General features: G+C 39.6%; 1 protein-coding gene and 1 long non-coding RNA gene across 2 annotated transcripts in view; one reads left to right on the top strand and one right to left on the bottom strand.

The window, feature by feature from the left end:
• LOC138765160 (uncharacterized) overlaps positions 1-10766 on the top strand; it is a 216404-nt gene extending 205638 nt beyond the window's left edge. Inside the window, exon 3 of the long non-coding RNA XR_011358506.1 lies at positions 10486-10766. This is a non-coding gene — a long non-coding RNA (uncharacterized lncRNA). The remainder of the gene's footprint in view (positions 1-10485) is intronic.
• LOC138765159 (leucine-rich repeat neuronal protein 2-like) overlaps positions 1-14410 on the bottom strand; it is a 193907-nt gene that overhangs the window by 132287 nt on the left and 47210 nt on the right. The window lies entirely within an intron of this gene.

Here is a 14410-nt window from a genome sequence, read left to right as displayed (position 1 = left end):
CCAGAGGAACTCACACAGACATGGGGGGAATGATCTCCTTACAGATAACACTAGATTCAAACCCAGGTCGCTGGCTCCGTAATAATAACTACTAATCTAACTGTGCCGCCCAAAGATTCATCATTGAAACGTATCCCTGCCAGAGAATCCGGAGATATTTTGGCAACTTGAACAACTCTGCTTATTCAGACAAAGTAAAAAGAAGGGGGATTGAAAGTTGTTTTTTTATATATAACAGAGTCCCCTCCCTCCTCTCAGCACACCACATCACAAGCCCTGAGGAAAGATGCTTGTCAAATCAAGCTGATGAAAGGCATGGTCTGAGGGGAACCTGGAAAGTGACAAATAATGAGGTTTGATGGAGATGCTCTTCAACAGGACAGTGAAAATTAAATCAAGCCACATTCGCAACATCTCTGCAGAAACACTTGGTGGGAGAATGACTGAATAAATGTTTTCCTATTTCTACAATTTTGCCATTCGTTTAATCTGAATTGAAAATTCATCCAATACTCACCATATATGTTCCTACATTATGCATGAAAAATGAGGAGGCCTTAATTTCATGCATGCGATTGACTTCCAAGATAAAAATGTTTAAAACCCTGAACAGTGGATGCCTGCATGTGTACAGAAATTTTTGAATACACGGGTCAGATAGTTTCTGAGATAATTTAGGAATCATCTGTTCTGCTGTCAGTTAAAATTTTGTTTCTGTTTCATAAAATTGGGGATTCAAGTCCTACAGCAATGACCAAGGCATGTACCCATGGCTGCAAGTCCCTGTGTAGAAATTATAATCTATACATGCAGAAGGCTTGTTTTCTCAGTAGAATTTAAACAGAAGACCTGTTTGCCCTTACAGATGGATGTGGAAGATCATCCTACATCAGTCATCCTCAACATTTCTTTTGGGCTATTTTTTATATATATAGATACAAAAATAACAGGTTTTATCTTTTTGCCAGGAGATAGTTATACATTCAATACCATTTCCCTGACATGATCTGTGGGTTATCCAATTGTTTCCTGCAACTTCAGTGGAATATTTGGAGAAAGTGCCTCAGCCTATTTTTGCAATTTTAAAAACTTTAGACATGCAGCACGGTAACAGGCCATTTTGGCCCACGAGTCTGTGCCGCCCAATTTGCATCCCATTAACCTACACCCCTGGTATGTTTCAAATGGTGGGAGGAAACCACAGCCCCGGGGGAAACCCATACAGACACGAGAAGAATGTAAAAACTTCTTACAGGCAGCGTAGGATTTGAATCCCGGTTCCGATCACTGGCACTGTAAAGGCGTTGCGCCAACTGTACCACCCTTTCTGTTGCTATTTCTATGAAGTTGTATCAGAAGAACCCCCCTGCAAAATCGACCTTTCCCCACATACAGGTCCTATTCAAAAACAAATGGTGATGCTAGCCTTCATGACAGGATTGAAGTATAACAGTGAACAAGCTTTGTAATGTTATAAAGGACTGGTCGAGACAACAGTTAATATCATGTGCAGCCTTCGTCTTGTTCTCTCAAGAAGGATGTACATGTCCTTGAGAGAGTGCAACAAAGGCCCGTTCAACTGATTTGTTTAATGTAGAGGATTATTGTATGATAGAAAATGGTTAGGTACGTATTTTCTGGAATTTGAAGAATATGAGACAATTACAATAAAATAATTAAATGGCTTGATAGTGGTTCACTATCTCAAAATAAGGTGTCTCTCATTTAGGGCTGATCGGAAGAGAAATTTGTTCATTTTAAAAGTTCTTTCGAGTTCTCTGTCTCAATAACCTATTGATGTCCAATCATTGATTGTATTTAAACTTGATGGAATTCCATGATATTGGGAAGGTAGGGGAAGGGGTAAAAGAGCATCTATGGTTTTAATGAATATACTGGATGACATATACTTACAAAACGTTTGCTTCCTGATAAAATTTGGGGATTATGATAGACAACTTCAAGTTGAACACAAAAAGAGAATTTCAAATTTGCTGCATCGTGTAGGAGGTTGGAGAAACATTAAATTAATTATTATTGAACTTAGCAGGTTTAATCGCGTAATGACGCTGACACATTGCGTTAGTTCAACTGACCTAAAAACGTTTTGCTGCTGATTTTCGTTTGTACTCAGCATCTGATGCCTCTCATGTCGGTGCCCAACAATAGTCGGCCAGCATTGATGGATTCCAGTTGCCCTGATAGCGCTTTTCCATGGTCGCAATGTCCTGGTGAAACCTTTCACCGTGTTCATCACTGACTGCCCCAAGATCAACAGGGAAGTCCAAGTGCGAATGCAGAAAATGAATTTTCAGTGACATGTTGCGCTTCATGGCTTTGTCTGCTTGAAGTAGACTTAAAATCTGACAGGAAATCATAAAAATGGGCTATATCTTTAAAAACAGTATGTGATAGAAAAATTTTAGGATGATGTTTGAGATCAGAACCCTAAAATTCATAAAATACACCCAAACATGTTCAGGAAGCAAAATCTTTATTCTCTAGTGATATAGGATTAAGGAGACAAATAACTGAGAGCTGTTATTTCTTAAGATTTTGTGTTCTTTTACATTACATTCTTTGAGGAAAACCAACTTTGACTTATGGCCTTGGGACATGAGGATGTGGATGTCTGCAGAGAATTTTGTATCAATGAACTTGGTACAGGAAGGAAAAGGATCTCTTTTACTGACATCCAAAAATATCTTCCCTAATGCAAATCTTAGAGCCACTTAAAAAAAAAATGTTAGGTGCACTTCTATGATATAAATAGGCCAGTAAATGAAGTAAGTATGCAGTTATTTAATGGTGGGGTGGGTTGGTGGTGGGGTGGGGGGGGGTGTGGGGAGGTTGGGCATGTGATCAGGGTTTTATTGTATGAACAGAGTTCTGAAAACATCATGGTGCCTCAGTATTTTGTGGCTGAGATTACCATGGTCATGGATTGCATTCTCCACAACAATATTGAAAGCAAACTAAAGGGCATTTGTGTCCATCATTAGAAAGGAGTAGCCAGCAATGACATCAAGTAATGCCTGCTCTCTGTGGTCGTTCTTACTCATTCTTGAGGTTCCTTCTTCTGGATGTGTGAAAGGATTGGGTTTCATTTTGAAGTCGTTGGAATGATGAGGTAGAACTGCTGATTAGATATATGCATAGACATTTTACCATCTGATCTTCAAACTCCATTCAAGCACTTCTCATGTTCATTCTATTTCTCCTGAACAAAAGTAATTGAAAACCAGGACACAGTTTTCCTTAAAGCCAGTGATGAGCCAATTGTATTTTTTTATTTTTAGCTTTAGTGAAGTGGTTCTGAAACATTTTGAACAATCTCCTGGTCGACTCAATCTCCATTCATTCTTCCTCAAATTATTTTTGTACAATTAAATGGTACATTGGTTGGATGATTGCTCTTCTAACCAGAGGAACATGTGCTCAAAGGATTGATTGTATTTCAGTTTGCCTTGAATGAGTTAGTCCAAATCAACACGTCTGTGTTGCAAAATATTAGGCATGGCTCATACACAGCACTCTTTCCTCAGTGTTCAAATTCTACTCCACTGAGTGGAACACAAAGTTCTAACTGTTAAAGAGTATGATCTTGGTGACGTTGTCAAGGATGCTGGTGAGGTGTTAAGTTGAGGAAAGTGCCTGTCACTTTAAGAGGATGTACAAGATCCCATGGCACTAGTTTGAGGAAGTACAGGAGAATTCTGCCCTTGTGTGACGGGCAATGCTTATCCTCAATCAAACAAGTCGTTTGGCCTCATCAGCAACAACGATGAGTTGCACTACAGAGAAAAGGTAGAAAATCTCATGAAGTGGCACGAGAGTAACAACTTGAGTCTCAACATGGACAAGACGATCATGGACTTCAGCAGGACCAGGAATGACCACCCTCTACTACATATCAACAACTCTCTAGTAGAGAAAATGGAGAGCACCAAGTTCCTTGGAGTTCGCTTAACTAGTGACCTATCGTGGACACTCAACATCCAGGAAGGCACAACCACGATGGCACTTCCTGTGAAGACTGAAGCAGGCAAGGCTACCAGCCACCATTATGTCAACCTTCCATAGGAGCTCTATCGAGAGCATCCTGGCCAGCTGCATCACAGTGTGGTATGGCTGCTGCAGAGAAATGGACAGGACCATAAGAGCAGCAGAGAGGATCACAGGAGTCTCCCTCCCCCATCAACGTGATCTATTGGAATCGTTGTCTGAAGAAGGTGCTCAAAATCATGAGGACCCCTTCCGCCATGCACACAGCATCTTTCAGCTGTTTCTGTCAGGCAAGAGATACAGGAGTATCAGAGCCGGCACCAACAGGGGGAGGGACAGCTTCTTCCCATGGGCAGTGAGAATGCTGAACCACCAAAGGAACTGCTCACACTAACCATCATATATACAAAGCAATATCTATTTCTTTCTTTCTTTCTATAGATGAAATATTTGTCCTGTGTGTTATGTCTGGTTGTGTGTCTGCATATTTTGCACCAAGGACCGGAGAATGCTGTTCTGTCGGGTTGCACTTATACAATCGGATGATGATTAAGTTGACGACTGAATAGCTTCACTGAAGTAGATCTCTCTATATCTTAGTGGTATTTGTGAGTCCTTGCTGTGTACAGTTCGTTACCTTTTAATTATAATTACCCCTCAAAAGAACTTCAGTGACTAAGGTCATGAAAGGCATTACATAAATATCTTTCTTTATGCAAGCTCCCTGTTGTGAAAGTTGCTCGGCTTCAATTTTTCATGCATTCGATGACCTAACAGCAGTATACCGACATCATGAATATCCGGGAAAAATATGAAAAGTTTATATCTGGATTAAACAATCTTCACAATTGAATAAACCAGCTCGTTTTGCTTCAACGAAGCTATTCTGATAATTAAATCAGGAACACAAACCAATCCAATGTCATCTGTTCACTACATAATGGAAGCAAGACAGTCAAGTTATAACAATTCTTCCATTGTGAACGTCTTTGTTTAGTGTGCCCTCCATTTAATAAAGCAGCCATTGAAAACAGGGATCTAGAAATTGAATTGGAGAGAAGCCTGTTTTTTTAAAATGTAAATCACATTAAAATAATTGTGCATTCTCAAGTTTCCTAATGGAATTCCACCCTTCAGAAATTTGACAGCTCCTCTCCTGGCTATGCACCCGGGTGAGGTGGTCACAACCTTGTCCTATGCTGTACAGATGACAATGTCATCGACTCTTGTGGCAGGCGTTTCAGACTGAGCAACAAAAATTGGATTGGATGTTTACAACCTGCTATTTTTGTTGTCAACTCACAATCAGACAAGGAGCAAACTGCAGCTCATCTAAAACTGCATGCACATTGAAGGCTCCCCACGGGGACAGTGTTTTTTATGTTCATTGGGTCACTCCAGCATTAATTTTAAAGAGCTGCCCTTTTGAAGGCAGACTGACCTTGTAATTATCATAAACTAGATGCTGCAAAATCCATGACCCACATACAATATCACTTCAAGTTATACTTGAAAATCCTAGGTTCGATCAGGTCTAAAACTGAAACCTGACTTGAACAAGACCTGAACCTGATGATTTATAGCTTTTTAATATCCACCCCAAACCTGGCTGGTCCCACTGGCTTGAATTGGGTAGCCAAATCAAGGAAGATGGTCATTCTCTTGAAATGGCTGGTCAAGAAAAGTAGATTTTTGTGGTCACATACCAAAAATGCAATGATACTGTTCTGTTTACTCTCCACCTTCAACTCGCATTTAAGGTTGTAATCTTTGTCCTGCACCTCCACTGTAATCTCTCAGAGAACCAACACAACAGCTCTTTAACAGCATATCCCTGATGGGTAATGTGTGAATGTTGTGGCATTTGTGAACTCAGGCAGCTACTGACCAATGCAAGTCACCCATCTGGGGAGAAAAAATAACGTCACAGATTTCCTAAATGACGAAGCTCCACCTGGTCTAACTCAGTTTGACAGCATGGAAAAATGTAGAGTCCATTTAGCACACCAGAAGTGGGAAATCTAATATTCATTAAGGCAATCTCTTAGCATGGCCAAATTTGTAACTAATTCAGACAAATGAGCTCTTTCCTATTTTATATCCATCCAAAGCCATTTCAAAGCCAGCAGAGAGTGTACACGGTTTAACTCATCCACTTTTATGTAGCCCAACTGATCTATCCTCCTTGTTAACCTCTTCCTACCCTTTTCCAGCTAACCTACTAGCATGTTCTTCCAATCCTCATGAGCTAAAGTTATCCATGTAATTTGTAGTTTGCCTCTAGAATTACATTTCCCCTATTTGGGCAGAAAGGTTTCTACTTAACTGCCAATTGGTTTTGCACTGATTATCTTATAATCAAAATATCTATGGTCAAGTACTTTTTTTCTTGACCACTTCAAGAGAAAGACCTCCATCCTCGATTTGGGCGACCCAATTCAAGCCAGTGGGACCTGCCAGGTTTGGGGTGGATATCAAAAAGTTATAAATCATCAGGTTCAGGTCTTGTCCAAGTCAGGTTTCAATTTTGCACCTCATGAAACCTCTGCTCCATCAAACATAGGGTCATTTTTGGAGTAAAGAGGCAGCATGTTTAGCTTTCCCCGTAGAGATGGAGTGTTTTGAAGACGAAAGTTCCTTTTGAGCTTAGTTTTTGAGTTGCTATGGTCACATGGGGTTATAAGTAACTGAATTACAGTTGCTGAATTCAACAGCTATGAAAATCTCAAATTGAAATGAGTCATTGAACTCTGCAAGAAGTGACATTTTATGTGAGCAAATGGTTTTGCAAATGAGAAATAAATGCAATCCTAAATCTTCTTTCAATTTTAAACTAAGTTTGTTACGACTGGTGCCTGGAAGATTGACGATACTGATTGTTTAATGAGATCTCAATACAACCCAAAGGTCAAGTGCCAACAGCTTTAAATATATGGGCATAAAAGGCCCTTTTACAAAATGGTTTCCTGAGGTACATTTTGTACAGGTTCCTACTGATGATGAAATGTAGTGCTGACTAAGTTTAAAATTGACAGATATTGCATTAAATTTTTTTAAAACTGGTCACTTCAGTTCCCATCAAATTTCTAGTTTTGAATGTGAATCATATTTTCTGATGTAGCCTTTAATATTTATACTTTAAGACCATCTCTTTGAGGGCATAGTACTGTAAAAATTGTACTTTAATTCAGGCAAATGTGGTCTTACCTACTTTTTGTCCATGCAAAGTCATCTCAGGTCTAGTAGAGGGTAGATTCTGTGTAATTATTGGTCAAATCTGGACAAGCATTTTGTTATTCAGTCCTCTCCACTGTAACGTATCTCAGATCTTCGTGTTTTAATGTTTTGATGTTCATTTGGAGCAAGGTATCGGTTTTCCCTGGACTCTGACACTGTGTGTTTACTTTCCACACTCATACCAGCACTAGATTACCCAGTTTATCTTATGGTCATTATTTTGCTCATAATCTTCAATATTTTAGATCATTCATTACTTTAGAGGTAGGATAGGATCAATGGTGTATCTTATGCTATCATTTTTCTTCATTTGTAATCTGATTATTGCACTGGATTAGATATTTACTCCTGTTGAAGTTAAGAGGTGAAATTAACCTGGTGACCAATTTTACCTTGAGCTTGAAAAAGAATAGATGTTATTATGAATTTAGAGAAGAACTTAAAAGCATGATTATTAACCAGAGGACACAAATTGAACATGATTTGCAAATGAAGAAAAAACTTTTCTTTTACATAGTGAGTTGTAATGTCCTTGAATACATTTCCTGAAAGGGTGGTGAAAAGATACAAAGGTTTTTTTTTTAAAAAAAAGGGTATCAAATGTACACTTGAAAAGGGAAACAAATGCAGAATTTTATGGAAAGTAGTCAAAATGCCCTTTCAAAGAGCACAATGTGTGTTGAATGATTCTGTTAAGATGTGGTGGTGCAAAGTTTAATTTAATAAAAGATATGCGGCTATTTTACTATACTAATGGATCTCTATAAACATATATCACTGTTTCCAACAATCTATTTAGAATCCAAATCAACCAGCAAAAATTTATTTGAATGATCTAGGATTTGTGATCAATATAAATGTAACAGCATTTGCTGTTGGCCTTGAGAAAACTCTCCACCAGGATTTAATAAAATGTGTCTTGAGAACCTTAGGTTCTTAACATCAGCGACTATTAGGTGTCAATTCTCAACCCTCGCACACAGTCTGGTATGGGAACACCAATACCCCCGAGCCTAAAGCCCTGCCAAAGGTAGTGGACACAGCCCAGGACATCAGATGCAAAACCCTCCCCACCATCAAGAATATCTACAGGGAACGCAGCCGTTGGAGAGCAGCAGCAATCATCAAAGATCCACATGCTCTAACCTCACAGCTACCATCAGGAAAGAGGTGTCGGTGCCACAAAACTCACACCACAATATTCAGGACCAACTGCTACCCCTTCACCATCAGACCCCTCAACAACAACAAATTCAATCAGGGACTCATTGAAATCTGTGGCAGTAATTAGAAGGGAGATTGCCTAGGAACACCAGGTGCCATAGATTTCTGTGATGGGCGCTGGACAAAGTGGAAACTCTCTGTCTGCCTTATGGTAGACAAAAGTTTAGAATTCCATGTACGTTATGAAGGGACTAATAACTGAAATTAATATTGGTTCAAGTGAATTCCCTTGATTGCATGAAAGGAGGCTGAAAACATGTCAAGTGCTTGAGAAACTGAGGTACTGATATCAACTCTGGGGTTTCCACATGTGGAATGTTTCAAAAGCTGATATCAGTTTCATGGAGCCACAAGAACAAACGCAGGCATTTCTTCCAAGATCACTAATCCAAATTTAGCACCAATCTCCCATTTTCCATTTCATCCTTGCGCCTTAGCTTTGTTTCTTAATCCCAAAAGTCTATGATTTCCTGTATTCTGCTCTGTTCTGCTTGCTTGAATGATTTTCACCATTTAGCATCATTCTCATGAACTGAATATCTACTTAAAGGCAATTAAATCACTCTCCAACTCAGCCGAAATGAGCAGTCACTGGCTATGGTTGAAAAGAACGGATCCTATCCGGGCTCCAAAATGACCACTAAGAGAGACAGATAGGAGACACACACCCAGGTCTGTTCAGCCTGTGGTGGGCCTGCCTTGGCAGAGGGTGTTTTGTGTTTGAAAGGTCAAAATGCCTAATGATGCCATGGAATACAACTGAAGATGTGTCCAACACATGAAACCACCCCCTAGTGGACATCATGCAACATCATAATTGAGGCAACCAACTTTGCTTTCTCTACAAGAGAGGATCAATCTAAAACAGTGGTTTTCAAACTACCCCCCTAAACTCACATTCCACCTTAAGCAACCCCTATGCCATAAAGGGGCACTGGACAAAGTGGCGACTCTCTGTCTGCCTTACGGTAGACAAAAGTTAAAGAATTTCATGTATGTTACACTCCAAAGGAAATGGGCCACTTACAATTTTTCTCAAGTAAAATATTTCAGTAACAATTGGGTCAAGAGCAATCTTCCTTTCCCACTCCCATACCACCTTGAGCAATCCCTTACTAATCACAGAGCACTTATGGCATAGGGATTACTTAAGGTGGAATGTGTGTTGAGGGGGCCAGTTTGAAAACCACTGATCTAAACCAATACTGAAACATCAGGGATTGTTACACCCAGTCCTACAAATCAACCTTGATTTGGTTACATGCTGAAGAATTAACCATTTCAAACTGGGTAGAGAGCTTCATCCCCATGGAAAGCACACTCTAAAGTATATTGTATTTTATTTCATTATTTTAACATTTGTTTGATTTCAAAGGTTGATAGCTTTTCTCTATCTGAAATTAATACTGTAATCTCAACTGACAATAAAAAAATGCAAGAAATTGTAGCAATGAAAGAATTACTGTGACATTTAGTGCAACAAATAAATGTCAATTATTTCTTATCGAGATACATTGTAACTAAACATTATTCACCAGAATGGATGTTTTCATGGACTCCTCGTCACCTATTACAGGCACGGTGAGCACAGCACCTTTACAGTGCCAGTTATCAGGACTGGGGATCGAATCCTGCGCTGTCTATAAGGAGTTTGTACGTTCTCCATGTGTCTGCGTGGGTTTTCCCCGAAGGCTCCCGTTTCCTCCCACCATTCAAAATATACCGGGGGGGTGTAGATTAATTGGGTTCAAATCGGGCGACACGGGCAAAGGGCGGGAATAGTCTGTTACTGTGCTGTATGTCTGCATATAAAATTTTTGTCCAGAGTAATTTTCTCAAGCAGGTGTTAAATCATGTTATGTAGTTTGCAGAGAGAAGATGATCACAACTTAGTCCCTGCATAGATTTACTTATTCTTTCTCACACCATGTAACACCATTGAGGTTATAGCGGTCATGTACTATTTCTGAGTGATTGGTATGAAACCTCTCTTCTCCATTGCCTTGGTTTTTTTTTCAGATGCCCTGACAGACATGCTGAGAGAAAGCACCATCAGACAGACTCCCCTCAGATTAAAATTAACCCATTTAGAGATTCTGCTCAAAAGTATATTCCTCCCAGCTTCCTGCGAAACAGTAATCCAGATTCCAGATTCTGTAACGTTGTAAATTGAAAAGCACGTGAAAAGACACTGGGTGAGAAAATGAATCTAACTATAGTCAGCTTATGAACGATAAGGTGGATTTTTGGGACCAATATTTGTCTGGCAAAAACCAGTGTTAAGTACGTCCATCAATAAATGCAAGGGGTCAATAACTATTTGAGGTTCTCTGTATTGTTATGTTATGAGTTTAATTGCAAATTCAGCAGCTTTGGCATGTCATATAAACTGGCAATCCTGTTATGTGGTGCTGCATTATCCTGGGTGACATCTTGAGGATAAATAAAGAGACCCTCTGCCTTCATGTGTGGTCATAAAATTCTCCATGTCCCTATGGTTTGCCCAATATTTATCCCTCAGCCAACATCACTTTCTCTTTTTTTAAAAAATATTTTAATTAGTGTTTATTATTATACATTATAAGTACTTTAGCAGTACTGTTATATATTTCATTACAAGATTTTAAATTTTTTTTACAAAGAGCTTTTCATTATTAAAAAAAATTCAGAACATAATCATATTAAAGGATGGAATTAACCACAAAAAAACCCAAAAGGAAAAGACAAAAAAAATCAAAACCCCCAACCACAAAACAAGGTTAAAAGTTAACAATCAAGTGGCAATGACTTGAAATGGCTTCTCCATGGATTGTCACCTTGTCATGGTGGAGAAGCTGGAGAGATCCTGAGAGCGATGCTGTCTGAAGCTATGCTCCTGGTAGGGCCACCCATGGCGTAAGTTGAGGTTCCTGACAAAGAACAATCCAACCTCCTCAACGATTGAACAGGCAGATGAAGTTACTTTGAGGTCAATGGCTGTAAAGGTGGATGAAGGCTGCAATAAATCTATCAGTTCTAATCGTCGTGGTTTTCAAGCCATTGGAACGAGGTGGAACTAGGTATCTTGTGCTTCTTGGAGTGCAACATTAAGTAAATGTTAAACTAATATATGCACAGGCATCTTCACTCTGTGGGCCACTTTCCAAGATTGGACACATAAGCCACTTGAGAGCCCAGAGGAATGAAGACCATCATCCTCGACCTCGAGGGATAGATGAGAAAATGGACAGCATGGCACCAAAGATTCAGAACAACCCTGGTTCTTAAGATTGTGATAATGGTCTATAAGTGGGCCCTATGTCTTTAGGAACTTAATATTTGAATCTTTGATGGCATATCTAATTTTTTCTAAACTTAAACAAGACATGATATCACTTAACCATTTTGTGTGTGTGTAGGTGGAGTGTTGTCTTTCCATTTAATCAAAATTCCACGTCTGGCTATCAGTGAAGTAAAGGATAAAATTCGGTTTTGAGTTGGAGTCAGTAAATCATCATCATCCTGAAATGATCTGAATAGAGCAATTAAAGGGCAAGTTTCTAATTTAAACTCGAGAGTCACTGATGTTACAAGCCCAAAGGACCCCAAAACCCAGCAGCAATAGACATTCACCAAGACAAGTAGTTACCTAAACAAAAGTTATTTTTAATTATCTTTAAACATGAAAACAGAATCAAACTTTAACTTATCTCTATTAACTTAACTAACCCAACTTAACCCTCTTCTAATTCTAACTGCACGTGTATGTAATGTGTATGTAAATTAAAGAAAAGTTCTTTGGTTCACAGTTCTATCTCACTTCTCATTCTTCCAAGTTCACTCATTGCAGACAATTCTTATACTGTGCACAGAATTTAACATGTATAAAGTTCACCAGGCTTTGGTGCTTGAAAGGTAAATGTTTACCACTCAGGAACATTCTTTGTAGGCTTGCAGAGAGTGATTTGTTGTTCCAGGATTTCCACAACTGAGGTACCACCATTGGTCACCTCAATGTCTCACTGATGAAACTTGCCCCATCAGGGTTCTCCAGATGATAACCTCTTTCTTTCAGGATATCACAGACTTCCTTTCTGTTTCACTTATTCAAAGAGAAACATCAGACAGATAGCACTTCCAGCCACCTGCCGCTCTGGAGTTTCTGTCTCAGTTCCAATCAGCTTCTCCTGCTTTTTTCAGCTGTGACTGTTCAGTCTCTCTCTCTCTCTCTCCATCTGAGATTTCAACTGCCACTCACATGCCCTTCTGCAGCAAACAATAGGAATTAGTCTTCTGCTCCCATCTGTTATTTGTAGGTAAACAAGAACCCAGCAGTGACCTTTGAGTGAGCACCTTGCAGAAAGGTCAGAAGTCTTGTAAAAATGTTCAACACAGACCATTCATTTCATGACATCATTTCAATTAGCACCTACTTGTGAAATGTTCATAGCATTCTCCATAGTTTCTGTAAAGTCACTGAATATTAATTCTTCAGTATTTCAAATAAGATCTGTTTTAAAATGTGTGTGTGTGTGTGTGTGTGTGTGTGTGTGTGTGTGTGTGTGTGTGTGTGAGAGAGAGAGAGAGAGTGTGTGTGTAACCTACTCTAATTTTACCAATTTATCTCCCAAATCTACAAATATTACATCACACTGATAATGTTTGAAAGATATCTTTCCAAAATTTTTCTAAACTTGGGCAAATCCAGAACATGTGAACCAAAGAAGCTTCACCAATTTTACATTTGTCATATAGAGGATTTATATCTGAATAAAAATGAGACAGTTTAACTTTAGATCTATGTGCTCTATGGACCACTTTAAATTGCAACAGTGTCGTGCACAAAAGGAGGTCGTATTAATCAGATTAAAAATAGAATCCCACACCTCATCTGAGAATGAAAGATTCAAATCCTGTTCCCAATCGTTCTTAATTTTAACTAATGGGGCTGTCCTTAAATCAACAAATTATTATAAATAAACATCACTAATACAATGTTTGAACATTACTTGTAGGGTTTGTTCATGCACAAATTGACTCCTGCATTTCAGTCTGACACTATTCATGACTGCTCAAGATCTCTTCATTGGACAGAAACATACAACTGTAGTTGGCCACATCTGCAACAATGACAAGTGGAATTTCAGAAAGGAGGTTGAAAGAGGTTCATAAAATGGTACAAGAACAATGTCCAAAGTCTCAACATGGACAAGGCAAGGGAGATGATTGTGGACCAGGAGGTCAAAGGTCAACTATTCTCCACTACACATCAAAGGTTCTGTTATGGAAAGGGCGCAAATTTCATTGGCGTCATATAAGGGACGACCTGTCCTGGACTCACACTTCCTCATTAGTCAGGAAGGTGGAGCAGCACGTATACTTCTGAAAGAGGCTGAGGCGGGCAAGCCCCAACTTAACAACCTTTTACAGGAGCAGAATTGAGAGTGTCCTGTCTGCATCCATCATTGTGTGTTAGAGCAGCGGAAAAGCATCAGACCAGAAGCCTATACAGAGGATCATTAAAACAGCCGAGTGGATCACTGGGGTTTCCCTTTCCTCTGTAGATGACATTTACAGGGAGTGCAGTATCAAGGGGCCTCAAGGAATTAAAAAAGACCCTTTCCATCCAGTGCACAGTATCTTCAACCTCCTTTCTTCTTTCTTTGGCTTGGCTTCGCGGACGAAGATTTATGGAGGGGGTAAAAGTCCACGTCAGCTGCAGGCTCGTTTGTGGCTGACAAGTCCGATGCGGGACAGGAAGACACGGTTGCAGCGGTTGCAGGGGAAAATTGGTGGGTTGGGGTTGGGTGTTGGGTTTTTCCTCCTTTGCCTTTTGTCAGTGAGGTGGGCTCTGCGGTCTTCTTCAAAGGAGGTTGCTGCCCGCCAAACTGTGAGGCACCAAGATGCACGGTTTGAGGCGATATCAGCCCACTGGCGGTGGTCAATGTGGCAGGCACCAAGAGAT

This window comes from Narcine bancroftii, chromosome 5 (assembly GCF_036971445.1).
Source record: "Narcine bancroftii isolate sNarBan1 chromosome 5, sNarBan1.hap1, whole genome shotgun sequence".
NCBI classification, from domain to species: Eukaryota; Metazoa; Chordata; class Chondrichthyes; order Torpediniformes; family Narcinidae; genus Narcine; species Narcine bancroftii.
The sequence above is the reverse complement of the archived record's forward strand: the minus strand, read 5'-3'. Positions and strand labels throughout refer to the sequence as shown.